Source organism: Aythya ferina (genome assembly GCF_964211825.1).
Source record: "Aythya ferina genome assembly, chromosome: 2".
In the NCBI taxonomy this organism is placed as follows: domain Eukaryota; kingdom Metazoa; phylum Chordata; class Aves; order Anseriformes; family Anatidae; genus Aythya; species Aythya ferina.
Window position 1 is genome coordinate 88,203,988 of NC_140297.1, and position 15,013 is coordinate 88,219,000.

General features: G+C 39.9%; 1 protein-coding gene and 1 long non-coding RNA gene across 2 annotated transcripts in view; one reads left to right on the forward strand and one right to left on the reverse strand.

Annotated features, from left to right (window-relative positions):
* The window catches only part of LOC311432464 (uncharacterized protein), a 77,788-nt gene extending 67,535 nt beyond the window's left edge, over positions 1–10,253 (reverse strand). The window contains exon 1 of the mRNA XM_084510913.1: positions 9,783–10,253. The gene's annotated coding sequence lies outside the window, so the exon portion shown is untranslated. The remainder of the gene's footprint in view (positions 1–9,782) is intronic.
* Positions 10,254–13,265: 3,012 nt separating this feature from the next.
* LOC311433183 lies at positions 13,266–14,935 on the forward strand. Its single transcript, XR_014690604.1, has 3 exons — positions 13,266–13,438; positions 13,564–13,640; positions 14,106–14,935. It is a non-coding gene; the product is annotated as an uncharacterized lncRNA (long non-coding RNA).
* The last annotated feature ends 78 nt before the right edge of the window (positions 14,936–15,013 follow it).

Genomic DNA, 15,013 nt, shown 5'->3' on the forward strand with positions numbered 1-15,013 from the left:
CTTCCAACCCAAGCCATTCTATGATTCTATGAGTCTATGATTCAATGCTCATTACAGAGCGTTGAATACAGAATGGAGCGAAAGTATTCTGAAGGAAGGAGAATCACCAGCACATTTTATTTTATGTACTTGGCAATATATCATGGAACAAAATACCTTACCTACCTTTAGCTGCTGCTGACTTCTGAGTGATAATATTCTCAGTTTCCCTCTTTCAGCCCGACACCAATCCAAACCTATACCTATTACTCACTGAAGCAGAAATAAAGAAAACTGCTCTGCATCTACATGCTCTGACTTGAGTGATTTACAAGCGGTTAATATTTTATACTGGCTGCTAATTTTGTTTCTTAATGTGTGCTTGGTATGTAAAATCACAGTAAATAAATCACCATTTTAATGAAATGTTAGTGTATCTTACACAATAATAGGCTCATAAACTACCTGCAGTAGTCTCCAGGTTATGTAACTGAACTCAACGAAAATTAATTGGAATAATTAATCTACTATATAAAAAAAGGAGCTTAACTCATAATTCTTCAACTGCAAACATAATACATGTCAAGCATACTCTAAGCCTGTGACACTGTTAAGATAAAGGAAATAACTCAATGTGATTTAAATAAGGGATGGATTGCGTGACCTCTGTATACTGGAAGACACTTCCTAGTCATTGAATAATCAAGTGACATTCATATATTTAATAGGTACTTACAAAAAATAGTTTGTTTCTACCAGTCCTAGGATAACAAGCTGTTGTGAACAGTCCAACAGCATTCTTCGATCCTCAATTTACAGAGCTATTGCTTTGCTGGCTGCTACTGCTGCCACCCAGGAAGAGGAGCTGTGAAGCTGCAACGGCACCATGACCAGCAGCATCCTCAACTGGCACATGGAAGAAGTCTGGGGAACAAGGGATCCAGAATGTGGTAGGACTCAAAGTATTTGCCATGGCTCCACCTGTAGGACTTGGAATAGGGACTGGTGGAACTGTAGGGACTCTTATAATGAGGTTGTATTCACTTTCTCATCAGGGAAGAATGGGCTGAAGTAACTTTATTGGGATTGTAGAGGTACCTTGAGTATAATGTACAAATGACAGCAGTGAGGACAACTTTCTGGACTCATGGCTCTCAGCTACGCTCCATATCTAGCACGACGTACTTGTCCTCTTAAATACCTATTGAAATTAATGACTGGGCCATCAATATTCATATCATTTCCTATTTAGTTAAAAAGATAACCTTCCTGATGCTTTCAAATAGAAATTTAAGAATGGAAAAGAATGGTGCTTCTAGTGTACATTTTTGTTTTTCTTCTATACTTACTGTTCTAGAGCAAAAGGATATTTTATGTGTCTTTGGATAAAACAAAAATTTGATGCATCATCTCAGTAATTTCAAAGCATCTTCACTACTCATCAGAGAGGTTTCTATTGCTGAAGTAACTGCCAGTATTCTGCAGGAACGGCATGCTTTCAAAAGACCAGTCCTCTTCTCAAGACAAGTACAGTCTTAGTTCTAACACACAGTAGTGCTGAGCAGTAGGAACTGCAAGAAGATGACAAATCAATATGTGGTGGCAAGCTGAGCTGTATTAGATGTGATACCCTTAATAATGCTCAATGCTTCAGAGTACTGATCACCACTCTTCACATCAACTTTTGCATTTTATGTACCAAACATATGGACACTAAAAACAACTACTTAAAAGCAATCTGCAACAAACAGCCTTTATCACAAGGGTTTTGTTATAATTTTAAGAATGAGGCAGTGGAGGTTAATTTTTTTTTGCTAGGAATAAGCAAGATAAATCAAAAGTAGGTGAACATGTCCTTCCTAGTAATACAGTACAAACAACAGGCCCAGTACAACTTGCAGAACAATATTTTAAGTTTCAAGAGCAATGAAACATCAGAGTTAGGGATGAATTTCTAAATAAAATGAAGTCATTGAAACGTTTTTTATCGTTCAACAGCAGAATAGATAAGAACTGACTAGAAAAGGTGCCAGCAGACATTGCTTACCAATCTGTAATACAGTTTCTTATTTTGTAAGATGAATAAAACTGGCTTCCCTCTACCACACCCTTAATACCTAACTCCTACTACTGGCTATGATATTTCTCCCAAAGTTATGGGTCCTTAAAGTCACTATTCATAAAGAGGTATTACATTAAAAACTGTTGCTCCAAAAGCCTGTGATGTATTTTAAAGAAATTTATGTGAAAATGGGTAAGAAATCTGCTCTTTGATTAGAAAAATGTTATCCAAAGGAATATCCACAATAAAGAAAAAGTTGCAGCAATAAGACTAAGATTTTTTTTTTAATTATTATTTTTACCTTGGAAGAAAACACGTGAAGAAGGCACAGTAATAGCAAATGAGTACTTTGCTACTTAAAGTCACTTAAAGACTAGCACACACTTAAGTAATTAGTGGGCTGAACAGACCAACTTTCAACATGGCAAATTATTTTAATGGTAAAAAGGATTTTTTTTAAATGGATGATTAAATGGGTAAAAATAATCGGATTCATTATATCCTCAAAAAAAAAAAAAAAAAAAAAAAAGTGGGGTAATTATTAGCCTCTACAACCATGTAATCAGATTTTATTTTTATTAATTAAATCCCATTTGTGTAGCTGTGTAGACAGGAAGTCTTTTAACCTTCCTGACCTCAACAGATTCCCCCAAATAAACAAATAATGAGAGGGGTGACACCTGGTTGTAGCAACATTGTCTCAGAGTCCTGATGGCTAGGCTTTGATTTTGTTTTCTGTCCCAGATAGATTTTGCAAATCTTGGGATGTCCTTACCTTCAAATAGTTTAAATGCAGTTCTCTTTGTGAATTTGTAAATCCTGAGGTCAGAGTAAGGTGGCTGGCCGGAGCTAGAAAGGAAATCACCCAAAGCCAGGAGCATAGTCATCAGGACGAAGAACAGAAATATCAATAAGCTTTAAAAGGAGAAGGTAGTAACAGGCATAAGAGCAACCCAGGGCAGGGATTCACGCAAGGCTGTGTGCCCTGGGCAGGTAATCTTGAGGTCAGTCGTGTAACTAGCTAAGCTGCTGATGCAGTCACAGAGAATCCTCACACTTGCATATAATCATAGTAATGTATTTTATTTTTTGTCTTATCTTTCATAAGCACAGTATGCTTTGTAATGCTGTGGGTTCTTTTATCTGTTTTTTTTTTTTTTTTTTTTTTAATTTATTTATTTTTTTTATTTTTTAATTTACATTGTGCATCATAATAAACATTATTCTCAGTAGCCTGGCACAACAGGGCTCCTATCCAGCTGGTGGTCCCAGAACTGTTGACCTCAGTAATCAGCACACACGTACCTCTTCTCCAGGTATCTAAGTGAATAATTATTTATAATTCCGTAATGGTGGAATTATGGAATTTGAAAGCTGGCAAGGCAGGAACATGAAAGGAGGAAGAGTCTTCCTAGCCAGCAGTGCCAGAAAATCTTTCTAGCATGTGCAAGGCAGCAGAAAATGGGAGAAGAGCATGATGCTCCTGCCATGGCAGCAACAAGAAAATAAAGGATTTCTGAGAGCCTGGAAAATTCTTGTAACAGGAGCCTAACATACATAAACATGTGTTTACATCCCCACCCGAGCAAAGGCTGGACAGTTGTGTTTTATTATCCACAACAAACATGACAAGGAAGGTACCACTAAATAATTAAATAACTTCTAGTACTACCTGATTAAAAAAATGATTATATAGGGACATATAATATATGTCCCTATAATACAATATATAATAATATATATAAATATAATATAAATAAATATAATTATATAATATAAATATAATATAAATATAATATAATGTAATATAAATATAAATTTCCTTAGAGGAAAATGAATAGTGAAGGAATAGAAGATTATGGTAGGAGAAAAACGATCAAAACACTAAAAAAAAATCAAGGAAAGAAAGAAAAAGCACAAGAGGATGTGCACAGTGTGCATCCAGCTCGAGCTGGCTGTTTCTCTGCTGGCTCAGGCCATGTGGCAGTGGTGAAACTGCTCAGGATTATGGCAGGGCCCTGCTGCTGGCTGGTGAGTGCCCAAGGAGGCCTGTGTCTGCACCTCAGCTGGGCACGGGAAGTTCAACAAAAATGCCAGAAGGAAGCTTTTGTGTGAAATGTCTTCTGTTTGAGTACACGCTTTCTATTACTTACTTTTCCACTTTCTGCTGTTACTGTTTACAAAGCTTTCCTAATATTTTCATCACTTCATTGGTTCGTTTGAATTAATCAGTTGAATTGGTTTGTTAAGGGGAAGGAATGAATATCAAAAAATTACTTGATTCCAGGACATACATATCTAGCATTGATGATTCTGCATCTATATTTATAATAAAGTTCGACTGCATACCTCAATTAATGTTTGGTACAATACTGAGTAGTACTAATTACAGTCATACAGAGATTTTCAAGCTATTTCTCTAAAATCAAGCCTTTCTGTGTCAATATTGTAATGTTAAACTTCATTTACACATTATTTAGAAGAACTACTGATATGGGGTTTGTTTTGTTTTGTTTTAAATCAAATTTAGATCATCGTTAGAATGTTTTTAATATTTAATATCAAGACATTGTTGACACCTTTCTAGTTTTTACCTTTCAAAGGAAATACTCTCTACTCATCATCTCTTTTTGTCCAGAGATACATTATTTTGTTTACTGGGTTCTTCCACTTCCTATGTAAATTCTTTAAAATTAGCTGGTCTTTTATACGTGGTCAGAAAAGACTACCATTTCATGGAACGTCTTGAGTAGGTGTCAATAACCATGGGGAAAAATACGCACTATACTCCTTTTTCTCTCCCAAAAGTTCTCTAATTATTAGTCCACCTTTTATTACAGCACAAGCTTACTCCTCATCGTGGCCTCAGACCTCTCACTAGCCATCACTACAGTGTGCATTTCTCCTGGTCCATGCTTTGCATATCCCATCTTGGTCACAGCTCCTGCCAAGGGGGTCAGGCAGACGACTGCAGCTGCCCAAGATACATGAAAGAAGCAGTACTTTTGTATTTCTTAGCAAATATTTGTTACTAAACACAGGAGAGCTTGTAGTAAGGACATCATCCCCAACCCTTTCTGTTTTTCCTATTAAAGATGAAGCACCTGAACTGGGGGGGACTGCTACGAATGTCGCTTGCTGAACAGACCACACAAAATCTCAGGGAGCTCAGTAACATTAATTCTGAAGTAACAGCCTACAGAGGGAAGGTGGAATTACACTCCCCAAAACCTTACGGGGCAAACTAATGAACTCAGTCTAAGCAACCCTGGTGGCACTGCTGAACAAACACCTCTGTTTAATAAGTAGCATGATCGAGAATAGCAAGAGCTTTGGATCCAGTAAGAACAAGCCAGTGAGTTGTACCAAAAAAATCTTCCAGTGACTTTTGATCTATTGCTGGAACGGTTCCGGAATACTCAATATGCTCTCAGATTTTCACTTGCGAAAAAACCTTGCTGCTCTCCTGGCGTTTAAGGGAAGATTTCTCCTCAAAGGCACTACCCCCTCCTCTGGGGAAGATTCAGATGAGTGGGCCTGGTTAGCTTCGAAAATAGAGCAACGTCAGGGAGCCAAGGAAAGGAGAAGGAAGGAAAGAGCAAAGGGAAAAGATGAAGGACTTTTGTTTTTCAAATTTCAAAAGCCCGAGAGGGACTACTCAGTGAAATTAAAAGACAGCAGATTAAAAACAGACAAAAGGAAACAGTTTTTTCCCATGATGTGTGGTTAAAACTGCAGAAAATATAATTACCACAGGAAGCACTGCAGTCAAGAGCTCAGCAAGATTCTGATGGGGTGGCAGATGTATAAGGATATCAAACATATCACGAGCAATTTAAAACTGCTGGAAGGCACATGTATTTCTTCAGGGAAAACTGTCCAACCTTTTTAAAATTGCACAAAGAAATGTGCAAATCAGAGCGAGCTACGAAGAAAAAGGTCTCTGAACGTGCAAGATAATGCACCCACAGGATGCCATTAAAGAAATATCACCTCCTCCTAAATCCTTTGCATTTATTCTCACTCTCTCCCTTTAAAGGAACAGTATGGGAAACATCAGTACGAGCCCTGTTGCAATGACCAGTTCCTTTATGGTATTGCCTGAAGGGAAAAGGTATCTGCTCACCACCTTTTGGAGGTGCTGGCATCTTTGGCAGCTTTCAGCCTGTCTCATGTATCTGCAAGCATGTAATAACCTCAAACTGCACACATCAGGTTCCAGGAGCAGCTGGGTTGTTTCTAATTCCCTGTAAGAACTTCTTTACTGAAAGGGTTGTGAGACATTGGAATAGGCTGCCCAGGGAAGTGGTTGAGTTACCATCCCTGGAGGTCTTTAAAAGACGTTTAGATGTAGAGCTTAGGGATATGGTTTAGTGGAGGACTGGTTAGTCCTCCAGAGGTTGGTCAGAGGTTGGACTGGGTGATCTTGGAGGTCTCTTCCAACCTAGGTGATTCTGTGATTCTGTACTTGAATTGTTTCTAAAAGAAGGAAGCGCTCTGCATAGTTTTTCTGAAATTTCTAAACTCCTTTAAACATGACTGAGTAGTCTTAATAATAATGGTTGCAGTGTCCTAAAGAAATAGTCCTGTTATTTCACATACCTGTATGTGTGCTCTGTTGTGTGTCAGAGAAAAGAATACCTAAAACTCGTGATTTTTTCATTTAAGTGAAACAGCCTCTCAACAGGATGCCTTTGCAACAACATGACTTTTACAAAGAGGGAGGCATTATAAGCAATTTAGGGCAGCAGTACTGTGACGCTGAATTTATAGCCTTCCTAAACAATATATACCAGTGCATTACTACTGTTGCTGATATATCAATTCTCTTCTAGGATATCTTTTTATCAATATTAGTCTATTACTTTACATCCTACCCACCAAACAAGAGACTCCCTTCCTTTCTGTAGCATCCTTCTATGCATTTTAAGATGTTAAAGCAACCCTTTAACTCCAAGTTGCACTGCTCATGCCAGTGCTTGACATTACCCTAGCAATCAGACAGATACTGGGTATAAAAGGAAAAGAATTTTCTGAAACATAAGGAATGTCACAAAGCCAAGTTCGGCAAGCCTGGCTCAGAGCTCTGAAATGGTACCAAAACCCCTCTCTTTGGGTTATACACTTTCCAGCTTCTTGTTCCTGCTATGACTTCCACTGTCTCCAATTTAAGATCAGACGAGTCCCATGTCCTCTCATCTTACAGCCCGCTCAGTGACTGCAAACTTTCTGCCTTATCTATAAGACTGGGTATGAAGCAGAGTTTTGAAGTGGTTTGAACAAAGATATTGGCTACATCACTACATCACTAACTGGGAGGTACATCCTTTACAGAGACCCAATGATAGGTTATGTAGTACTGGAGTCACACCTTTGCCTGGAAAAAAAATGGAAAAAAAAAAAAAAAGGATGAAAAAGGATGTGTTGCCATTAATCCTCACATCAGTAGCCTGCTTAGAGAAACATTCCAATTTTCTGCCTTTGAAACGGCTAAGAATAATATCAGGAGTAAAGTAATTTCTCTGATATAATACAAAAAAGAATAAGAAACAATAAATTACATTTGAATCCCTACAACCAACCAATTCCTCTGTTATTTGCCCAAAATATACAACCAAAAAGGGTAGGACAAAAAACTATAACACCCTCACAAAGCTCAGCAAACTTGCATGAATTTTAAAAATAAAGGCTCCTTTCTAAAGCAAATGGGAAAAAAATGGTTAGTATTAATGTTTAAGAGCAGTCCTTTAAGTGTACAACATTTTTGACAGCTCTGACAGAGAAAGTAACATTAAAATCCCAATTTGATTTTCAAGTAAGGACTAAAGGACTATTTACCGTACGATCTCTTCTCATTTATTTCTTAGGTGGAGATACAACCCACATGTGATCAAGAAAGTGAAAAAGTTACAATAAAATCATTAATTCAAAATGTTTTCTGCAGGAAAGATATCTTTGCTATGAACATAAGCCACATGAAGATTGAGTGGTAAGATGGGGAGACACTCCTCTGAGGACTGCTGGAGTTCTGCATACTGTGTACAAGCCCATATGTTGTCATGTATGGGCAATGCACTTAGTAAAGCTGACTAACAGGACTGTGATTAGGATGCACTGGACTAATTTTTTCCACTTACAAGTGATGGTATTACAAAATATTGTTTACCATTACACTTGCTGTTTATGCAATATATGATCTGAAATATGTGATGAAAACCATATCAGTTCTGGTGCCCAAGAGGAACAAAGAGACCACTTTTCATACATGTTGGAAAGAAAAGGGTAAGAACCATATACTAAAGTGAAAATATGAGAAGGACTGAAGGAACAGGGAAATTTCTCAGACATGTACCTGCTGAATATCCAAAAACACTTTCTGACAACCTTAAACAACTTTTAGGAGTTTTAGGAGTGTACCAACTCACTGTACCAAACACTACTACGCATCCCCTCGCCTACTTGTGTCTTTGCAAACTTTCCATCAAACAAAAATCCAGCAGAAGCCAACCCACTTGTAAAGAGGGAAGAGAAAATACCTCTGAACTCTTTTCACTTTTTCAAGTTTAATCTGCCAGTTTTCATCCTTCTTTGAAAACTGTCCCATCTCCCACCATTCTCCCAAACAAACACAAGGTTTCGGCAACCTTTTTGTTAACACCATTTTTATAATAACTTTTAAATAGATCAATAGATGAAATTTCCACCTCCCTCAGGTCCTGCTATTTCACTCTACTAAATTAACAGTCTGGGACAGACAGGACAGGTGACAGTCTCCGTGTTACCAGTGAGACAACTTTTACCCCACTGTGTGTGCAGAAAGGACATAGCTGCATAATTAAAAATCTGCAGTTCACCCCCCTGGTCTCAGTAAATCTCCTCACAACAGATATTCCAGTTTCCTCATTTTACTTCCAATTCACATTAGTGGTGTGAGATGCGTACTTTGAACATCTGACTTCCAGGATGCTCTCTTCTTAAGAAATCTTTCATCACACATCATAGTTATATTGAAAATCTTGCTTTTGCATCAAGTATTCATTGTGGTATGTTATCTTTTTTCCTTGCATCATGGACAAAAACGTTATTCCTCTTTCCTCTTCCACTGAAGTCCCTGTGAATCCATTAACTTCTTCCTCTGAGCCCTGCTAGTGCTGAAGTAACATTTGCCGTTCTGCATTTTGCCACACATGAGAGTGTGATGCCACTGTATGGGGATAGCTCCACTTCCCATGACATAAACAGGACCTCTCTGCAAAGGTAAATCCAATCTCACACATTGCAATGAAACCAAGCTATAGGAACAGGCGAACTGCATTTTCAAACAAAAGAGATTTGTTTTTCTGACCAAATTTGTGGAGGTTAATGTAGCTTGTCAGCTGGCTCTCAGTTTCTATACGGCACAGGATGCCACCATGCAAAAGCATTGCTGTCCCTCCAGAACACTTCATTTAATAAGCAGTGCCTTTGAGTCTGTTTTAGCAGTTAAAACCTGCTTCGTTTAAAATCTTTAAATTCAAAAATTTGATATTAAAATACTTTACGAACTCCTGACCATTTCAATAAAATAGGCTTAAACCACTGTTGATTAAAACAGAAATGTCTAACTTGAGTATATTATGTTGCATTTCTAAATACTCGGTAGCTTAATACTTAACAAATTTTGCCGACTTGTCAGATTGGATTACTTGGTGAAAAGTACAGAGGTGACTTCACTTTCTAACACGAGTAAACTTATCCTTACCTGTTTGGAGATCTCAGTACTTTTTCAGACACTTTGGAAACATGCACTTTCAGTAGTTTCCTGATATTCTTGTTGCATTAAGAAGCGATCACAACAAGCAGCTAAGGAATCGTAGTCCCAAAAAATTTCTCAGCCCTTGCCAGTAACTATGTGGTTTTCATTGCTATTGAGCTTATCCTGAACCTGTAGTTAATCATTAAGACGCGTTGCACAACGTTCACCAGCTTTACCAGTCATTCTTTCTCAATAAAGAGGAAAAAAAGAAAAGCTGCTGAACGCATTCTGCTGCCGTGCACAGGTATTTGGGGTGTGATACATGACTTCTTATTTACCCAGGGAGCCTCAAGTGAAAATGTAAGAACATAAGAAAGAGGGGCACTGTGCGGGCCCTGAGGTGGAGCCCTCCACACCTCAGGAAAAGCCCCCTGGCCGCCCCCAGCCAGCGCCGCCATTTTGCAGCGCGTCCCCTGCAGGAGGCTGGCGGTGCAGCCTCACCGCTCTGCCCGTGCTTCACGGCAGGCGCCGCCGAGGGACGCAGCCCACCGTCGGCTGTCTCAATGAAACAAAACACCCCCAAATCTCCCCATATTTAATGTAAAACAGTGAGACCCCAGCGGCTCGGGCTCTATGGGAACCCCCTCCTGGAGCCCAGCCGCCCACGGAGGGAGCCGCGCCCGCCGCCTGCCGGCCCGGTCCGGCCTCGCCGCCCCAGGAGGGGCACGGGGTGTAGGGGGGAAAAGTGTTTCTTTTTATTGCATCGCAAGATCCAGTTCACAGCCTGTGTTTCTGTCTGAGCAGTCCCGGGTCCTCGGCATTAAAAAGCTGCCTGGGGCCGGGGAGCGTGGCTGGGGTCTGCTGAGCCACCTCCTGCCCCAGCCAGGCTGCCAGCCTTTGGGAGGTGGGGGAAACCCAGAGACATTTTGGGATGTAACCAGAGCTAGGATGAGCCCTTCTCCCTCAGTGTGTAAGTGCTGGACGGCTGGGGACAGCCTCAGACCTGACCCTGCACTGCAGCTCTTTGTGAGGAAAAAAAAAAAAAAAAGCACCCAAGACTTCAGTAGGTTGCAACCCTCCCTCCCCACCACCTCCTGAATTTTTTTTTCTCCTTTGCTCGCACACAGCAGGAGGAAAAGCTGCATTTTATCCTGAAGGCTGCTGCTGCGAGAGAGGCCTTCACAACGTGCTGCTACACGGCAGCTGAACAAAAAAGCCCAGAAATAACCATTACTGTGTAACTTCTAGGATACCAACTCCTGCCTTTCAAGTGAGCGCTATCCCTGCTGTAATACTCATGTTAGAGGATGAGGTGTAAGCAAGGTGCAGTCCCCATCATTTATCACCTTGTTCTGAGGCCACATGAAGCCAGCTACTACCTTTGTGCAGCATACCCTATGCAAGCAGGCTGGGGGCAATCACTTCCCTCTGCTACCTTCAGTTGTTTCTGCGTGAGTTGGCCCCCATGTGAACACATACTGTATCAGACCAAAAAATATCTCTAGCCCCACACCCCTTCTAAAATGTAGACATGGCCATGTAGAAGAAAAAAAGAGTACAAATATAGGTTATCAGGTAATGATTCTTCCCCTAAAGACTGCTCCTAGCACTTGGTGACATGGGGCCCATGGACTTACTGATCGAAAGATGCTATGTTTGTAGTTAACATGCATCTGTGAGTTTGTGGAAGCTCCTTATGTTGATAAGCACTCCATGAACCCAGGTGAACTTTTAGCACGTGGTATTTTTTTTTTTTTAATATCCAGGCAGTCAATGATGAAATTTTTATTTACTGAACTGGGCCCCTACACGTTAGGTGATGCCCTGTGACTTTTGATTGAAAAATAAAGTAATTAAGTATTTTGCATTCTGCCTATGTTTTTACAGAAGTCTACTATACTTCCATCAGTCACTGCTTTCTAGTCTGCGGAACCATCTGTGTGTATTTGATCGTTTTTATGACCAACCTGTTTGCTCTTCCTATAGCTCCTCCATTTCTCCTGCATCCCAAGTCTTCCTTCTCACTCCTGCCCCGGGAGTTCCTGCTCCCTTATCCCTTCTTGAAGGACAGCAGCTTCTAGGATTCTGTTTGTGAAGGTGTACATATTATGAAGAGGATGCAGTGCTTTCTCACTCAGTTTTCTTCTTCTCTGTGGTGCTGTTTTATAAGGGAGATCAAAGACTTGTTCAGGCAATTCATTGCAAGTATTTTGAGACAAACATTTTAAGCCCTCGGTGTTTCTGTTTCTTGTTATTCAGCTGTTTTCACAAACCCTATACACTTTAGTGAAAATTAAATGATTTCTTCTACCCACCTATTCTGTCGTTACTCTTTTCTTCCATGACTATGTTGTTAAGCAATTTTTCACAAAGCTCTAATCCTCACTGCTTTCCTCATTTCTGTTTTCTGTCTTTGGACCTGATTCTGAGAGTACTGCACTAACATAAAACTAAGCATGTAAGAGTCATACGGAACACACAAATATCTTCCAGAAATTCAGTGGAAAAGAGAAGTGTAATGGAGGAAATCAAATGCTGAAAAGGTTTAACTAAATTAAAATACGTCTGAATAGGATGTATCCAGCATTCTTTGTGAAGCAGTGAAGTTGTACATTTTCAGTATTTGACTTAGCTCTTTTAACCTTATAAAATCATTGCCTCATTTGAATTGCCCTATTGTATCATACTTTTACCTTCCTTTAGCCTTGATGGCAATTAGACTGTTAGGAGAATGGGCAGGCTGTAGAGAACACCAATTCCATAGGTATTTCTTTGTTTGATAACCCCAAATGGCAATTCCGTCACCTCTGGAGAATGTGTCTCAAAAGGCAGATAAAATCTGTCTTTATTTATAAACAAAGTCCGAGGGAAGAGGAAGGGAAATTGACTTTCTACAGAATTGCTGATCAGCACTGGAGCACCACAATACTACGTTCCTCATCACAACCAAACCACAAAGTAGGCAATACTGCCCAAGAGCACTTCTTCTTCCTACTTCATTTCCCTTCCCTATTTAGCTCTCATGAGGTGTTTTTCTTAGGAAGAGCTACACTTCTGCCTGCAGCTGACCTGAGCATTAGAGCCTATAAATGCAGGCTGTGCTTTGACTCAGAGCTAGCAGCTGTGTTTATACTTTTGCTTTCCTGTTAAACATTTGTGGCACCAGAACCCTGCAGCCAACAGATGGAAAACACCTGATTAAAGCAAAGCATTCAACCTGGGTAACCAACAAGTGTCATAAGATGCTGTTAGGCGCAGCTTAGTGTCTTGTGATAAACCAATCTTCCTTGTAAAAACATCTGCTTGTATCTGTGCAAAATGATGAGCAATTAGAGCAGAATGTCTTCAGGCTAAGAGCTTGCAATGTGAGTGTTATACAAACTAATTTATTTTGAAGTCTCAGATGTGACTAATCACAATATCTAATGAAAATCATATAGCTCTTGGACATAGTTGTGGTTATATTAAGTTTTCAAGTCCTAACTAAATTGTGCTCAAAGTTAAGGAAGGAAGACATGATATTTAGGATGCAGAAGCAACCCAAATTAAGGCAATGTGGAGATTTCAAAGGAAGACATCTCTTTTCTCCATCTGCTGTCATAGTTGCAGGATTTCCCAGGACGTCAGACGATCAATGCCTGAGACACAATGCAATATACAAGGTAGACATCAACAAAGCAGATTAAAGCATCCCTAAATTAGCAGCAACATAAATTTGAGGTTGTCTATAGTTCAACTTGAAGGAAAATGGCTTCCCTGGTGATATTTTTCTCATCTGGGTTTGCAGGTACAGGTGAAGCAGCCATCTGGTGTTACAACAAACCCAGCTTTAGGGTTCTGTGTATCAAGATGGAAGAGCTGCAGGTACAGTCTGCGAAACACTAGTCCGATTCAAATTTACTCATAGGTTCAAATGCGTTTTGGCAGGTGAAATGAATGCTAGAAGGCTTCCTGTGGGATCAGACATTGTCCGATCATGTCACTGTTGTCCTGCAATTAATGTAAAGCCAACACAAACCTTCTATCAGGCACAGTAACTAGTTCAAATCTGTACCGTGTACCCATTTCTGACCCAGATTAATTTTATACTCGTGAACGTTCTGATACCTCCTGTGAACATCTAAGGCCAGGGATCATTTTGCTGTTTGATCCCTTGCTTTGCTTGTTTGGTCCCCCTTGCTCTGCAGGGATCATTTTGCAGTCGCCACAGTTGCGGGCAGTTTGGGCAAGAATGCAGATGCTGCTGCCCTGCCATTGGGCAGGCTTAGCAACACATATTGACCATGCTTATATATTTAACTTTTTTTTTTTTTTTTTTTTTTTTTGTAGGATCATATTGACTTTTTATGATGACAGAGGAGGCTGGTTTCACTGTTAGCACAGCTTCCTTTAGCTAAGTGAAGAATAGGCATCTTCAAACCTTTCTGTAGGCAATTACTCCCCTTCGTTCAACTCAATGACGAAGTCGGTTTCTTGAGCTGCTAACAGGGTAGCAAGCTCTACGTGCTTTAACATGCATCTCCAGATAGAGAAAATTTGGGACTATCAAAAAACAAAACAACTACCCTTGTGCTGATGAATGAATTTCACACCGCTGATATATAACTCACACCCCAGTGCAATACCAGCTCATGTGTAGTCACACTGCATGCTGAAGCCAAAGCATGACTAACGCTTGAAGTGGAATGTGTTTGCTGGCTTCCACCGGTTAGCAAAACAGAAACAGGAAAGATTGTGTCCAACGAGCAAGTGAAGCATTTCCAACCGTCTATTACTCTAATGAGCAGAACCACCACCAATCTCCTTCCCAGCAGAGTGGCAGGAGTTTAAGCAAAAACGTATTTTGTGCAGATGTGCTTTTCAACCAGGGTGCTGATGGGCCACTCGAATACAAGGCTTATGGGACCCAATAAGTAACTGCTTTCTGAAAGTACTACTGAGAAGTGGCCCGACCCAGCAGCTATCATGCCAAGGGAGTGCTTTATCCAGAGCATAGATTTGCAGTGAGTTATGGTTGTGTTTTATAAGCCAAAAGATGCTAGTGCTCTATTTCCTAATTTGATTCCAGCAATGTTTCCCAAATGAATATCGTAAATATCACAGCAGAATATCCGAAATAATTTCCCTCAAGCAAAAGAGGTGAACAACTTCTTCTTCAAATATAGGACAAACTGTCCTAATAGGAATCATAAGACAGAGCAGCTGGAATGGAGGTATTTTGTGGTCTCTGTTTTCCT